The following is a 17334-nucleotide window of genomic DNA, read 5'->3' as shown; positions in this document are numbered from 1 at the left end:
GTTCATCATTATGTTTAATTAAGGACTGGCTGACTTTTCTTCTTGCTGGGTTACTGGTCCTCTTCGATAAAAAATTAATGTGTGTTCCAGGGATGGCAGCTCTTTTTTTTTTTTTTTTTTTAAATCAGGAAAACTGGAAACATACAAAAATAATGAGCTTCCACATGTCCATTCCATACAATTATCAATTTATAGCCAATCTTTTATCATTCTCACCCTTACCTAGATTATTTGAAGAAAAGCTGTTTTATCCTTAAATATTTTACTATGCATCTCTAAAAGAAAAGTATTAAAAATAACCAGAATTATTTCATAACAAAAAATTAATAGTTGTTGTTTAATATAATCAAATTATATCCAAATTTCCCTGTCTTCTAAAGTTTTTATTTTTATACCTGGTACATTCAAATTAGAATCCAAACAAGGTCCATAAATTGCATTTGACTGATATGCTGTAAAATCTCTAAATTTATAGGTTCCTCACATCATGTGACCTAACTATACAACTCCTCAGTATTTATCTTAAAGAATAAAAGTCATCATACTGTAGTTATAAATGCATATCCATGTTTATAGCAGCATAGTTTACAATCACCAAAATTATGCAACCAGCCTAAGTGTTCCTTAATGAATGAATGGATAAAGAAAATGTGGTATATCTATACAATGGAATTCTATTCAGCCATAAAGAAGAGCAAAATTCTGTCATTGCAGGAAAATGGATGAAAGTTGAGAATATTATGTTAAATAAAATAAGCCAAACTCAGAATATCAAGGGTTGTATGTTTCCCTTGTAGAAAGGAAAAGAAAGGTTTATGGGAGTGGCATCTCGTAGAAATTGAAGGGAAACCAGTAGAGTAAAGGAAAGGAACCAGGGCGAAGGAGGAAGGAAAAGACAGAGGAAATACTGGGGAATGATATTGGCCAAATTATATTGTTTTACCACGTGCAAGTCTGAGTATGTAACAATCAATTCAACTGTTATGATGCACCAATGAAATATGGAAAAAATTTATAGGTTCTTCCTTTTTTTTTTCTCTTTTTTTAAGCATTCATTTGTTAAAGAAATGAGTGTTTCTGTTTATAGTTTCCCACATCCTGGATTTTGCTGATTTCATCCCCAGCTGGTGTTTTAACATGTTTCTCTATTCTTTTGCAAACTGTTATTTAGTTTGGGAGTCTCAACCTGATTCAGGATTTATTGGAAAAAACATTTTATAAATGTCATTGTGTACTTTGATGAGGAGACCATAATGTCTGTGGGTCTCTTCTCTGGTCTCAGTGGCCATTATCCTTGCCTGATTTTGGATATTGACCTTGTATCCTATAACTTTGTTGAACTTGTTTATTAGTTTGAATTAGTTTTTTAAAGTGAATTTCTTAGGATTTTCTCTACGTATGCCATCTGCAAATAGAGATATTATTCTTTCTTTCATTCCAATTGAGATGCTTTTAATTTTCTTTTCTTGCTTCACTGCCCTCTCCAGACCCTCTGGTAAAATGTTGAATTGAAGTGTTGAGAGTGGACATCCTCACCTTATTCCTGATCTTAGGAAGAATGCATCCAATCTTTCACCATTCGTATGGTATCAGCTGTGGGTTTTTCAAAGAAGTCTTAATTAGATTGAGTTCACTTCTATGCCTAGTTTGTTGAATTTTTGTTTTGTTTTTTTAATGATGAGAGGACATTGAATTTTTTAAGTGCTTTTTTTGTCTAATGTGAGATCATGTTTTTGTTTTTTTATTCTGTTAATACTACACTATATTAATTGATTTTTGGATGTCAAACCAACCTGTAATTCTGGGAAAAATTTCACTGGATCATGATGTATGCTTACTTTTATATGTTGGTAGATTCAGTTTGCTAGGGGTTTTCATATCCATATTACAAGAGATTGGTCTGTAATTTTCTTGTGATATCTTTGGTGTTAGTATCAGGGACTCAGAATGAATGTTCCAATTTTGTCTGCTTTTTGGAAGAGTTTGTGGAAGAAAGGTATTTAATTCTTTAATGCTGGTAGAATTTATCAGTAACACTATCTGGGACTGGGCTTTTCTTTATGGGCAGTTTTTGATTACCAATTCAGTCTCCTTATTGGAATTCTATGCAGATTGCCTATTTCTTCTTGAGTCAGTCTCTATAGTTTGTGTCTTTAGGAATTTGTTCATTTCATCTAAATTATCACTTTTTAGCATGTAATTATTTTTAGTATTTTTTTTTTTTTGGTACCATGGATTGAAATCAGGGGCACTTGACCACTGAGCCACTTCCTCAGTACTATTTATATTTTATTTAGAGACAGGGTCTCACTGAGTTGCTTAGTGCTTCACTTTTGCTTTGAACTTGCGATCTTGCCTCAGCCTCCTGAGCCGCTGGGATTACAGTTATGCGCCACTAATGCCCAGCTAGCACTTTTTAAAAAAATTAATTAATTAATTATTTTTACAGTAGAATGCATTTTGATATATAGAACACAAATGGAGCATAATTTCTCATTCCTCTGGTTGTGTGTGGTTCTGGGTTACTCCATTAGTGTAATCATCCAGGTATATATATGATTACAGATACATGTAATAATGTCTGTCTCTTTCTACTGTCCTTCCCGTCTTCACAACCACACCCCTCCCTGACTCCCTTCTACACAAACCAAAGTTCCTTCATTCTTCTCTCTCACCTCACCCCACTATGGATCAGCATCTGCTTTTCAGAGAAAACATTTGGCTTTTGATTTTGAGGGATTGACTTATTTCACTTAGCATGATATTCTCAGTTCCATACATTTTCCTGCAAGTGCTTTGATTTCATTCTTCTTTAAGGCTGAGTAATATTTCATTGTGTAACTGTACCACATTTTATTTATCATTCATCTGTTGAAGGGCATCTAGGTTGGTTCCATAGTTTAGCTATCGTGAATTGAGCTGCTATAAACATTGATGTGGCTGCGTCACTGTAGTATCCTGATTTTAAGTCCTTTGGGTATATGCCAAGGAGTGGGACAGCTGGTTTTTCTGAGGAATCTCCATACTGCTTTCCAGAGTGGTTATGCCAATTTGCAGTCCCACCAGCAATGGGTGAGTGTATCTTTCCCCCAACGTCCTCACCAGCACTTACTTATTGCTTGTATTCTTGATAATTGCCATTCTGACTGAAGTGAGATGAAATCTTAGAGTAGTTTTGATTTGTATTTCTCTAATTACTAGAGATAATGATCTTTTTTTCATATATTTGTTGATTGATTTTATTTCTTCTGTGAAGTGTCTGTTCAGTTCCTTACTCCATTTATTGATTGAGCTATTTTTTTTTTTTTTTTGGTGTTAAAGTTTTTTGAGTTCTTTATATATCCTGGAGATTAGTGCTCTGTCTGAGCGATGTGTGGTAAAGATTTTTTCCTATTCTGTAGGTTTTCTCATCACATTATTGCTTGTTTCCTTTGCTGAGAAGAAGCTTGTTAGTTTGAATCCATCCCATTTATTGATTCTTGATTTTACTTCTTGTGCTTTAGGAGTCTTTTTAAAATCCCTTTTATTTTGTAGGATTGGTAGTAATGTTGCCTTTTTATTTCTATTTTGTGAGTCTTCTCTCTCTTTTTCTTGGTTGACCAGGTAGAAGTTTGTCAATTTTGTTGATCTTTTCAAAAAAAGCAGTTTTTAATTTTATTGATTTTTTTTCTGCTTAAAATTTTTGGTTTCATTAATTTCACTCTTGTCTCTATTATTTCCTTCTTTTGGCTTGTTTTGGCTGTGTTTGTTCTCCTTTCCCAGTGTCTTAAGGTAGAAGATAGGTTGCTGATTTCAGGTCTTATCTTTTAACATTGGCATTTATAGCTGTAAGTTTCTCTGTGGTATAGTTGTATCCCATAAGTTTGATATGCTGGGGCTGGGCTGTAGCTCAGTGGTAGAGCGATTGCCTAGCATGCATGAGGCATCATCAGAAATAAATAAATTAAATACAGTTATTTAAAAAATTTTTTTGATGTGCTGTGTCTTAATTTATCACTTTTATGGCTGAGCTACATCCCTAACCCTTTTTATTTTTGAGACAGGGTCTTGCTAATTGGTTTCACAGGAGTGTGTTCTTTCATTTCCACTTATTTATGAGTTTCTTGATTTCTTTGTTCTCTGGCCTACAACCTGGGGAAAGCTCTCAGCGAAGGCTCTGGCAGTGGGTGGGGACAATGGTGTGCTTTTCTGAGTGACCCATGAGTTAGGGGTCGAGTGCTTGGTGGATGGGTGGTGGGGGCAGGAGTTACAAGTCTCCTTGTCTTGCTTCTCAGCGTGGAACCCTGCCCCAGTGGGAACTTCTAACCCTTCTCAGTGCCGCTGTGCCCAAGGAAGAGCCTCCTTACACAGTGGGGGCTGCGAGGAAGAAGGGATCCCCACTTACATTGGCTGGACTCACCTAGAACTTAGTCTTGACTAAAGGTCGGAGGAAGGATGACAAAGGCTGACATCCTTCCCTCCTAAGAAGACAGCTCTCTGACTTGGAGCTGGGGAAGGGAGGGCTCTGTGTTCCTGGCTAAAGCAGACTGGAATGGGGGCAGACTGTGGGTGGGGGCAGAGAGAACATGGATCTTGGTTCATATATTTCTCACTGAATTTTTTGATTATTTAGTTTAAACCCAGAGGCACTTTTATCACTGAGCTACATCCCCAGCCCTTTTTATTTCTGAGACAGGGTCTTGCTAATTTGTCCAGGATGCTCTTGAACTTGTGGTTCTCCTGCCTCAGCCTCCTGAGTTCCTGAGATTACAGGTGTAATCTACCTGGCTATGGGTTTTCTTGCCTTCACTTGCTGCATGCCCTCTGGCCATTTTGAGGGAACTTATTATTTGTTTTTCAATGCTGGGGATTAAACTTAGACCTTGTATTTGCATGTGCTATACCACTCGGCTACACCCTGGCCCCTCCAGAGATTTTAAATGCTTTTTTGTTCAAAGTGATTTCATCAGTTTCTCTGGAGAATGGTTTGTGAAGCTCCTCTTCGAGTCACAGGTGGAACTATAAACTGGGCAGAGATCTTTCTCTAAAGAGAAAACTTTCCCTCATCATTACTTGGCTACCCTGAGTACAGTTTGTACAGGAGGGGCAGATTAAACATTGTCTCAAAACAGACCAAATTAGAAAGCCAGATCTGTGGCCTACTCCTTCCTTTTTTCCAAGCCAAATAAAAATTGTGTGACATCATTTGTGTTACTAGACTGAACTAAACTGAATCAATGGCGAGAGGCAATAAAGGGGTGTTATGTGGGGTGTTTTTCTGAAAATAATTTCTGGAATGTACATCCCATTATATAATGACTTATATGGGCTGACTTTTAAAAATTTATAACTTTTAACACTTCTAAGCTACTTCACACCTATCCACAGGGACAAATCTGATTTCTAGGGTTAGCAGTGGGGGCAAGGATGGAGTGGGGCTTGTCTTTTATTTACTTATTTTATCTGAAGACTCAGGTCAAGAAGAGAAGGTCTAACTGGTTTACAACCAACTCAATTACTTTATTTGGTGAACAACTCTCAGAAATGGAATATTCGTGTAAGTCCTGCTGATGAGTACAAAGTTACCTTTTGAATCATGACATACTTATGGAGTGAGAAGACATTTACTATGTGAACCCTGGTCTTTGTTTCTATTTTCAAAAAGAAAAAACACTTGCAGCTTAAAACTTGCTTCACCTTTGACATGCTAATACCTCAACGTTGGATAATCATCAACAGAAATGTGGGAACATAACCTACATTCCACGTTAGTTTTCTCTGTATTTGACACCCACAGTTTTGGTTGGTTCTCTAGCCAACTCAGTAGATAGATGTGAATTGTCTCCATTTTATAGATAAATCTCAGAACAAAGGGCTGATGGTAGATAACCCAGTAGGGCTTTGAGTGAAATAGAAAAAATGCACCCCTTAAGACACTTGATGAACATTTGTTAAAAAGAAATCTCTCAATGGTCCTACAAATCTATGATGATTACAAGGCAGCAGCACCCCCAGGGTTGGTCTCTAGCCTTTCCAGTGCACTTGGTGGCCCTACTAGAGAGGTAAGTAATTTGCCAAAAGCCAAAGGCCAGCAGGAGAAGGTCTGGGCTTAGAATCTGGGTCCTCTCTCTCTGCATTCTCTATATTCTAATGCCTCTGTCATTTCTTCTCTTTAATGCAAGCTGAGACTGGGACACCCTTAAGCAGAACAGAAGAAGGAGGCATATGGAAAAGAATTGATTGCCTGAGGGGGGTGGGCCCTCACCAACCCTTTGCTTCTGCCTCCCAATGTTCTGACAGGGAAGGAGCCAGGTAACTGTGTTAACTGTCATTTCCCACCTCAGGCCACAGGAAGCAGAGGTAGGACTCAGCCAGGAGTGCTTGGGAATCTGACATAGAATTTAACCTGACAAGAATACGTAAAGTTTAGCTTGCTAAAATATTGTCCTAGGAGACTAATATTCCCAAGAGACTACACCTAAGTTTATTTTGTTCTTTGCCACTTTGTGATCCCTGCTAGAAACAGGGCTACTTGATTTGGGTCACCATGATTTTCTGAGAACATTTCCCAGCAATCCCTGGTGCAGTTTGAGCTGTGTGTAGAAGCAGACAATGAAAGCACCTTCAGATGCCTTTTTTTTTTTTTTTTTACTAAATAAAGGCCAGAAGTATGCCTGGTAATGAGTAAAATTTCTTTGGAGCCCCGTAATCTGGGAAAGAATTTCTAAATTTTTAAGAAAATATTTCTTTAATTATAGATGAACACAATACCTTTATTTTATTTATTCATTTTTATGTGGTGCTGAGGATGGAACCCAGTGCCTTACACATGACAGACGAGTACGCTACCACTGAGCCACAACCCCAGCCCAAGAATTTCTAAATTTTATCTTTAAGTTGCCATATGGTACCAGAATGTTTATACATCTATTTAAAGAGTCAATGCCTAGAGTATCTTTAATAGAGAAAGGAGAAATGGTAGAAAGTCATTTCCAGAAACAGCTCTGTGGGAAATTTTTCCTGGATCAATCGCTACCAGTTTTAGTGACCACTAGGTGGTGGTATAACACTATGAAAATGACACCCTTTCTTTAGCACTTCAGATGGGAGGCCTCTGGTTATTTGAGGCCAGTGTCTACACATCCAACATATTTTACACTTCTGTGAGTAAAAGAAGAAAAACAAACAAAAAACCAAAAATTCGTCATTTTCATATGTGGTACAATTTAAATTCTCAAGTGATTGATGGCTCCCACAGAGATGAGGCTGTGTCTATTGTCATGGTTACAATCCCAGGGTTATAACCTGATTGTAGAAGGTGCTGGGTAAATAACTTGACAAATGAATGAAACTACCTCTGAACAATTTTATCCTGTCATTGGAAGAACCATTTCAAGAGTGTGGAAAATTCTGGGGTTTAGAGGCCTAGGATTTTGGGAAGTTGGGAGGTACTGATGATCCTGAAATCATCAGTTGGATAGACACTCCAGGAGGCTGTTTTGGGAAGGCAGAAATACTAAAAGCAATCTGACAGGCTGATAGTGCTTTGCATTCCCTATGTTTATCTTGACCAGATTTCATCTGTTTGAAAATACATGAGTATTTAGGATTTAGAATTTCTAAATTTAAAAAATTTTAAATTTAGAAATTCTTTCCCAGATTACTGGACTCCAAAAATTGTCTGAAAGTTGGAGTGTAAACCAATAATTTTTTTTGAGTCCATATTACTTGTAAGGATGGATCTGCTTTGGATAGGATCTCCAAAAGTCATTTACTCTTCTCTGTCTCTTATTCATTTATTTGTTATAAATTCATTCACACCACAAGAGCAGCCATGATGATGTGGTCATCTCTGACCTTTCCTTCATTGGTTTCTGAGTTCAGTTGTCAGCATCCAGATCTTCCACTTCATTCTGTTCCTTCGATTACTTTAGTGCTAGTGCAGGTCTCTGTCTTCTGTCACCTGGTTTCTGCATCAACCCCATCTGCAGCACTACCATCCATTCTTGCTTCTTTCCAACAAGCAACGACGATCATGACGTACCTTTCTTTAAAACTCTCCCTTGTCTTGGCACCAAACCCAGCCTCTTTCACTTGGTTTACAAGCCTTGCAAGGCTGGGCCAAGCTGGTGTCCCCAGCCCCAGTCGCCCCTGCTCCCACCCTATTCTATGTGCTCCGGCCGTGATTCATTTCTCCTTTGGGGTCTTCTAATGAGCCATGTCCTCTATTACTTTCAGACTTTCCATTTTTCCCTTTAATCTGGAACATTTTTTCTCCTTCTGCCTGGCTACTTTCTAGTCATTCTTTAGGTCTCAGTTTATATCTTCCTTAATTTGGAAATACACTTTCTTTCTGACCACTGTCTAGATGATGACCTCTTTTACTTTTTCTCTCGGGGTCCCTGTTGGGGTTCATGACCTGTTGGGGTTCATCGCCACCTTCCATGGTCAGATTATGGGTTCTTTGAGTGCCAGGGCCCTGTCTCACTGCACTTCTCCACACCTAGTGAGCACCTGCCACATTTGTAAATGCTCTCTAATGTATGATGAATGAATGAAAAATATTTATGACCCTTCTCATTCTTTAAGGTACCCGATGGAGCCATGTGAGGTAAGTGGTACAAACAGAACGATAGTGATGGGAAGAAGGGGTCACTAGGGATGTTACCATTTGAAGCTGGGTTGGGTTTTGGCAAGTGGAGATATTTGTGTAGGGGCCATTTGAGGAGGAGGGAAGTGACGTAAGTGGACAAGTTTGGAGGACAGGCAAGGAATATGGTGTTCCTGTCTGAGAAGAGTGGGAAGTAGGACTGGAGACAGCTTGTGACTAGACTGCAGAGGACCTGGACTGGAGTGAAGGGCCAATGGGGAGCCACGGATGACTTTTGAATGGAGGAGTGATGGGACTGAATTCCTGCTTCAGAAATTCCTGCCCTTCATCTAAGGGCACTGTGAAACCTGGAGCCAGTCCAGCAGGGCCAGTTAGGAGGCTATCAGAGAAGTCACGATGGGAAGTGGTCAGGCCTGGATTAGTAGGTGGCAGTAAGGATGGAGACAAAGGGAGGAAGGGTGAACAATGACCTCGAAACCAGAAAGAGAAGATGAGGGAGGAGGAGTCCGAGTTTTCAGCCTGATTCAGAGAGGTACTGTCACTGCCAGAAAGGTGAAGTCAAGGGAAGCAACCAGGTTAGGGAAAGATAAAGGGGTTCATTCCTCAAACTTCACCCTGGAGTGGCGGCTGCATGTGCGTTTTACTTATGGAGACCCAATCAATATGAGGGATTAAAAATAAAAGCACAGTGAGAAGAAGGAGTGGCAGAGATAATATAATGTAATTCATGGGGATGCTCCAGCTCTCCCACTCGGGTGAAGTAGCTCCCAGAGGGAGGGCAAGATGCCGAAGGTAAATTTGCCGTTCCCTTTTTTTATTCACAAAACCAAGTGTATTTTATGATTGACATAAGGGATTATTTGAGGGTAGTTGTGGCTACTCACAATCTGTGTCTTATATGCTGATTTTAGAGCTGAATTCCATGGCAAGAGTGAGCTTTTTAGAATGTGTGCCAGGGCCTGTGGGCAGTGGGCAGATATGAAGAAGACACATCAGTCACTGCATCCAAGCAGCTCAAGACTGGGCAGAAGCAGACAGTCAGGGCTACAGTCGAAGTGAGCTGTCAGGGAGACCGTGGGCACAGAGAGGAAGACTGGTGGCGGGTGAATCAAGACTGAGGTGGCCCTGACCCCTGGTACTGAACAGAGATCTGAGAGTCATCTTCAGAAAAGAGGAGAGTAGCAAAAAGGGGGACACAGATTTGCAGAGGGAGAGAGCACAGAGCCAGCGAGGGGAGGCCAGCGAACACAGCTTCACAAGAAGGCAGGAAGTCATAAGGCAGAGAAACCATCAGGGGTGGGAGGAAAATTGCAGCCAGGTGGATGAGGCTGGAGAGCAAGCAATGATTTTTTTCGATTGGGGAGTCAATGGTGGCTGCTGTGTGACTGGCATGCCTGTAGAGCAGGGCGGGAGAGATTGGAAAGAATGCGGAAATGAAGAGAATGAATGCCACTTCTCTTTACCACGCCAGTGACACCAACTTAGATGGGTCCCCCAGATCCCAGTGAAATCCCCCTGAAGAACCTTTGGGATCTCTGGAGGCCGTGGCCTCTTCCCAACTGTTATCTGCTACTGTCCACCGGAAGGACACTTCACTGTCACCGTACACTGAGCCAGAAATAGGCTTTGGTCTCCAGAAGCCTTACATTCAAGCTTGACCGCAGTCCAGCTGAGACACAGATGTCAGCTGTGGTGGCTGCATTTTATACCAAACATGTCTGCATTATTTTCTTCCATAAGTAGAATCCACGCTCCCACATGACTGCAAATGCTAACTTGCTAATGGCTTCCCTGGGGTTTGCTTCGTGCAATTATCTCATCAGAATTTAGACAAGGCAGCATATAACAATTTCTTCCAGGATGCAGGGAGCTCTGGATGTTTTTTAGTCAACAGTTCCTCAGCCTAGTTATATTGTTCTTTCAGAGACTTAACAAGAAAAATGTTTTCTATACGTACCCACATAGTTACCGCTTCTAGTGTTCTTCTCGTCATTTCTTTGTGTAGGTCCAGAACTCAGTATGGTTATCGTTTTCCCTCGGCTTAGAAGATTTTCAACATTTCCTTCGATGTATTTTTGTAGATGTTGCATGCATTCACATTTTGTAAATATGAGAAAAAAATCTTTATTTTGCCTTCATCTTGAAAGATATTTTTGCTGGGTAAAGAATTTTGGTTGACAATTTTTTTTTTTCTTTCAGTACTTCAGCGGTGTTGCTTCATTGTGTTTTGTGGCACATGGTTTCTGATGAGAAGTCTGATGTCATCTTTATTCCTCTGTATGTAATGTGGGCTTTCAGGGGGGCTGCTTTTTAAAGATTTTCTCTTTCTGCTGGTTTTAAGCAATTTGATCATGATGTGTTTTGGTACGGGCCTCTTCATATTTCTTCTTCTCAAGGTTCATTGAGCTCCTTGGATTTGTGGAATTATAGTTTTTATCAAATTTGCAAAAAAAAAAAAAAAAAAAAAAACCAACCATTTTTATTTCTTCTTCTCCTCCTTCTTCTTTTCTTTTTGCAGTGCTGGGAAATTCTTTCCTTTTGCAACCCAGGGCCTTGCACATGGTAGACAAGTGCTCTACCCCCGAGTCACACCCCCACCACTATTTTTTCAATTATGTTTTGTCCTGCTTTCCTTCGGGGATTCCAGTCCCATATCTATTAGGCTGCTTGAAGTTGTCTCACTGGTGCTCTGCTCATTTTAAAAATTTCTTCTTTATTGGTCTCTGTGTTTCATCTTGGGTGGTTTTTATGCTGTGTCTTCAAGTTCACTATTTTCTAGCCCTGCAGTGTTCAATCTGTTATTAATCCCATCCTGGGTATTTTTTCATCTCAGACACTGTATGCTTCCCTTTATCATGTTTAGTTGGGGCTTTTTTGTATCTTCCATGTCTTAACATACTTTTAAAGCACTTCTTCTTTTTTTTAAAATATTTATTTATTTTTTTAGTTCTCGGCGGACATAACATCTTTGTTTGTATATGGTGCTGAGGATCGAACTCGGGCCGCACGCATGCCAGGTGAGCGTGCTACCGCTTGAGCCACATCCCCTAAAGCACTTCTCGAACATATAGAATGTGGTTCTAATGGCTGTTTTAATGTCCTTGCCTACTGATTCTATATCTGTGTCATTTCTAGGCTTATTCCTATCAGTTGGTTTTTCTCCTTATCAGGGGCCCTGCTTCTTTGCGTGCCTGGGAACGTTTTACTGGGTCCCAGACATTATGAATCTTACCTTATTGCAGGCTGGATATCTTTATATTCCTAAAAATATTCTTGGGATTCTTCTGGAATGCAATTAAGTTCCTTAGGAACGGTTGGATCCTATTGGGTTTTTCTTTTAAGCTTCTTTTGATGGGAACAGAGTAGTATTTAATCTAGGGCACAACTCAGGCAATACCCTTCTAAGTACTCTGCCTAGTGCCTCATGAATCAGGGGGTCTTTCCACTCTGGTTGAGGAGAATAAGAACTACTTCTGGCCCTATGTAGGCTTCAGTGATTGTTCTCCGTCATCCTTTAGGGTGGGTGGCTCTTTCCCCAGTCTTGGGGCACTTCCCTCTTAGCCAAGAGCTTATCAGAAGACTTGAGGGAGGACCCCTGCAGGTCTCTGGAGGTCCCTCTTGTGAGGTTCTCTCCTCTCTGGTATTCTGGCCTCCGAACACTCTCTGCCTCCACCTTCTGAACTCAACTCAGGGACTGGAGTTCACCTAAGCACTCTCTCCCTTTTGGAAAGTGTCTCCTGGCAATAAGTTGGCTCAACCATAGGACTCACCTGCTTTTCTGTTCCTCCATGGACATTGTACCCTGATGTCCAATAGCTTGAAAAACCATGATTTCATACATTTTGTCCACTCTTTTAGTTGTTTTAGGGGAAAGGGAAAATCCAGTCTCTGTTATTCCATCTTGGCAAGAAGTGAAGTCATCTTGTTCTTTAAGTTTGAAACACTTTTGAGGATTTCTGGGATGTAGACTATGCCAAATCAAGTTGCTGACTATCAGGCCAGCGGAGGGGGTGCTTCTGGAAGAGGCTGAAAGCGCTTCCAACCTACATACAAAGGATCTTTTTAAGTCTTTGGCTTTTATCTTTGGCCTCCACTATTTCACTTTCTTTTGGTGGCAAAGGTTTTGGTCTCTTTCACCTTTAGGCAATATCTCTCTGCTCACACTTGAAATCTTCCATTTTTTCCTTGGTTCCCACTCAGACCCTGTTTGCACATATAGGTCACCAAAGGTTTTTTCATCTGAGGGAAATTAAAAAGTTTCTCAGTGGTATTTACAGCAACCAGAATCTGCTCCCGTAGAGAACCACTCACCCAAAGACAACTGTCCTACCTTAAAGATGAATTACAGACATGCTCTGAAGAGGCACACCTTTCAAGGGTGAATAAAACAGCACTTAACAAAGCCTTCCAACTGATTAAATTTAGGACAAGGAAAAAAAAAAATAAAAACCTGACCCAAGAATAATCTCTGGCCTTGAGCCCAGGGTCCTTTTCCTTTTTGAGTGAATTTGGTACATTTTCATTCATGTGGGAACTGTTGCCTCCCCAGCATTTTATTCTGGGATGGAAGGTCAACAATGACTGCCTTGTTGCTAAATCCAACGGACACTTCTCAGTTATTAACCTACTTGACCTTTCAAAAACATTTGACATTGTTGACAATTATCTCCTTCTTAATGCGTCCCTGGTTCTCCTTCTCCCCCTACGGCCTTTCTTTCTCCATCTGTCCTCTTCCTGGTTCTGTCCCCAGCCTTCCTCTTACACTGAATGTCCCCCTTGGGAGCTCTCTCTCTCTCTCTCTCTCTCTCTCTCTCTCTTTGTAATATATTTTAGTTATAGATGGATGCGATATCTTTATTTTGTTTTATTTATTTTTACGTGGTGCTAAGGATCTTACCCAGTGCCTCACATGTGCGAGGCAGGTGCTCTTCCATGGAGCCCCAGCCCCAGCCCCTCCCTGGGCCCTCTTATCATACACGGCTTCCCTGGGAATTCCTGAATCTGCATTTCTAGCCTGTGTACTTTCCTGAGCTCCAGACCAGTATTTCCACTTGCCATCTTCACTTAGCTGGCACAGAGGGGTTCTCCCCTCGCAGCCTCAGTCTGGGCCTCCCCCCTCAGTTCAGCCCTCCCTCCCCAGTTCTCCATTTCTGTAAAGGTTACCTCTAATCATTTAATTTCTCAAGTCAGAGCTTTTCGCATTCACTCTTCCTCTCAATCACCAAGTTCTGTTGACTCTACTACTTGGTTGCTGCCATCTTTTACGAATGTGACTGGAAAAGACTTCTCTTAACCACTTTCTGCTTCCAACTCTCATATCACCCGCCCCCCACGCGAGATTCACTAGAGTGATCTTTCTAAAATAGGAATTAAATCTTGAAAGTCTTACAGAATCGGCCTTTAAAACTGTCTGGACTTCCTAGATTTTTTTTTTTTTTTTTTTGGTTCTGGGGATTGAATCCAGGGGCTCTTACCACTGAGCTACATCCCCAGCCCTTTATAAAATATTTTATTTAGAGACAGCTCTCGTTGAGTTGCTTAGGACCTTGCTTAGTTGCTGAGGCTGGCTTTGAACTCAGAATCCTCCTGCTTTAGCCTTCTGAGCTGCTGGGATTACAGTCATGTGCCACCGTGCCCAGCTAGACTTCTTGGAATTTTTCCCGGTAGATTTTTGGTTTTCTTTTGTATTTTTTTTCTGGTTAGTGATCTATTAAACATCATAAATCTATAATGTATAGATATAAACATCTATTAGATCTACAAGTATAGCTCTAGACATCTATCAAATTCTTGTACTAATTTTAGTTAATACTTTCTAGAAAATTATTTATTTCTCTTCAAATTTTCAAATTTATAAGTTGCAACATTTTTTCTTACAATTAAAAAATTACCTTTATATCTTAGTTATCCTCCTCTTTCCTAAACTTATTTGTAGCTTTCTTTGCTAAGTTTTGCCAGAAGTCGATTTCATTGATTTTTGGGGGGGCAGGGTACTGGAGATTGAACTCAGGGGCACTCAACCACTGAGCCACATCCCCAGCCCTATTTTGTATTATTATTTTTTTTTTTTGAGTTGCTTAGTGCCTTGCTTTTCCTGAGGCTGGCTTTGAACTCACAGTCCTCCTGTCTCAGCCTCCTGAGCCACTGGGATTACAGGTGCACGCCAATGTGCCTGGATGTTTTATTGATCTTTTCAAAGGCCATGTTTTGATTTTATTGTTGAAGTCTCTTTTTTCTTTAAATAAATTTCAACTTTAAAAATTTCCTCTGAATTAGCTTATTTATCTTTCAACTTTTTGAAATGAATCTATTTTTCTTCTCTAAATAAAACGATTTTTCCCCTTGGACTTTCTATTCTATCGATCTGTTTGTCCTTTCTTTCTGGTATAACATTATTAAAACATTATTTAACATCTGGCAGTCCAAGTCTCCTTTATTATTATTTTACAAATTTTTTTTGGTTATTGGGCCAGATGGCATAAAGTCACAAAGATCTTTGATAGTTAATGTAAAAATGCACCCAAATAAATCCTTTTAGTTCCTTCTTTCCAAATTCAAATATTCATTATTTTTGCAGTCTTCAAAAAATGTCTATCATCAATCTGTGTATGCATGTGGCATGTTTAAATGTATTTTATGTGTGTGCATGTGTGTGTGTGCATTTGATGCATGTATAGCATGCAGGGTGTGTTTGTATATAGGTGTGAGGTGTGAGTGTAGTGTGTTGTGTGTATGCATGTGGGGTGTGTTAAGGTATGTGTGGTCTATGTGTGTGCAGGATGTGTGCCATGTGTATGTTTGTGCTGTGGGTGTGTGCCAAGTGAATTTATGTACATGTAGAGTGTGTGTGAGTGCAAGTGGAGTGAAAAAGAGATACTGAGACCCTAGAGGGTGCTTGAGTCCCCTGGGCATGTCACAGAGAGCCAGACTTGCTTCTCAGCCCCCCTTCCTTCTTGGGGAAAACAGGGCTAGGACCTGACTCTTTCTGAATGTCAACTGTGGATGGCAATATGGGTCAGTAGGGCAAGTCCCTGCAGTGCCCCTGCCCATGCTCCCACTCACTTGTCCTCCAACTCCTAAGGGAGGAAAAATGACCTGTTTTTTTAAGCAAAGGGAACTTCCAGGGACCCACTCAGTAAAGGAACATTTGCTGTGGCAGCAAAGGTGGTATAGGTGGTTCCAACAGAGGGGATCAGGATCAGGCTGGCCTTGGGGTCTCCCAACTGAACAGGTTAGCTGCCGAGTGGGGCAGAAGGAGTCAGGAGGGAAACTTTGAGGCAGTGGGACCTTGATCCCGATAGCAGGTGAAGGGCACAGTATGGGCCTCTGTCCTTTGTCTCCCAGGCAACATTCAGACAATGCAATTCTCCTCCCAGGTCCCACCTTCCTGAGTGTTGCACCTGCAAGTTGCTCGAAGCCTCCTGTCCAAGGGGCTCTTCCGCAGTATAAGGCTCTACAATGGTCGCTGGAAGAGCTGTAAAGAGGGTGACTGTCACCTTGGGCACATAGCCCTTCTCTTCTGTGTAACCTTCCTGTGCCCTGGCTTCCGAATGCCTTGCTTTATAATTCCTACCAGGAGTGAACAAGCCCTCACAGTGGGCGTCCTTGGGCCATGTTTAACTCCTGCTCTGATCTTGCTCCTGCAGCGCTGCAGCACCCTGGAGCGCAGTGTCCTGTCTGCACCCTGTGGCTTGAACCTGAGGTTGCCCATTTTCCATGACTGGGTGGAGTGGCTAAGCCAGGATACTTCCCTGCCCAAAATGGATGTCTGGACTCAGACTTCTCCAGCCAGGAAGAGGATCAAGCGTGCCCAAATCCAGGGTGCAGGTAAGCCATCTGCCAATGGGGAGTGAGCCCACTCCTGCTAAGGGTAGTGTTCATGGTGTGTGTGGGGTAGGTGAGGCAAGAGCAGGACAGGGCTTTACACAGTACCAGGATTCAAATGATCCACCCACTTGTATGTGACTCATTTGCACTTGACCAGTAGTTTGTTGATTTTAAGCCTCCTCTAGTTTCTGCTTCCTACCGGTGACCAGCTGAACCTGTGGCATCTAGTTTTCTTACTGCCTCAAGAAATCAGGTCTGCTACCTCCACTTGCTGTTGACCATGGGGCAGGTGTGGAAGCCAAGGAAGAGCAGAAGGTGACAGCCTTTGGGGCAGAGGGTCCAATTTAAGCTCTGCCTGTTCCTAGTTCTGCAAACCTTGGGCACGTCACCTACCGATTCCACCTGGGGTTCAGATTTCTCCTTGGTAAATTGGAGCTAATACTTCCTAGGCTTAGGGGAAGATCAGATGAGATGATATGTGTTAATTGCACAGCTCAGCTTCTGGCACCTGGTACTCAATATATATATAACTCTTCTCTCTTGCCTCCCCCAATTTTGTCTTGAGTGGATCATGGAACCACAAATACCCACTTGGTAATGAAGTCAGGGATCAGGGACAAACACCAACACTTCCCATTTTTAGATTTACATGAGACCAGCAGCTTTCCCTCCCACAGTGGCAACAGTCAGAGATTTGCAGAGCAGATGTCTTGGTGTGAATCTGCTCCCTGGAGGTGTCTCATGAATGTTTGCCGACAAATCCACACAGGGCTGACCTTCCTTCTAGCTCTGCCTGCTTGCACCAGGCTCTGGAGATTCAAAGTGCCTACCCACTTTCTCAACTCCCCTCCCTGTCCTCAGATGCTGGGGGCCTGCCCTACTGTCTGATGGCACCAGGCTGCACATGGAGGACCATG

Source organism: Callospermophilus lateralis, chromosome 2 (genome assembly GCF_048772815.1).
Source record: "Callospermophilus lateralis isolate mCalLat2 chromosome 2, mCalLat2.hap1, whole genome shotgun sequence".
NCBI lineage: Eukaryota > Metazoa > Chordata > Mammalia > Rodentia > Sciuridae > Callospermophilus > Callospermophilus lateralis.
The sequence above is the reverse complement of the archived record's forward strand: the minus strand, read 5'-3'. Positions refer to the sequence as shown.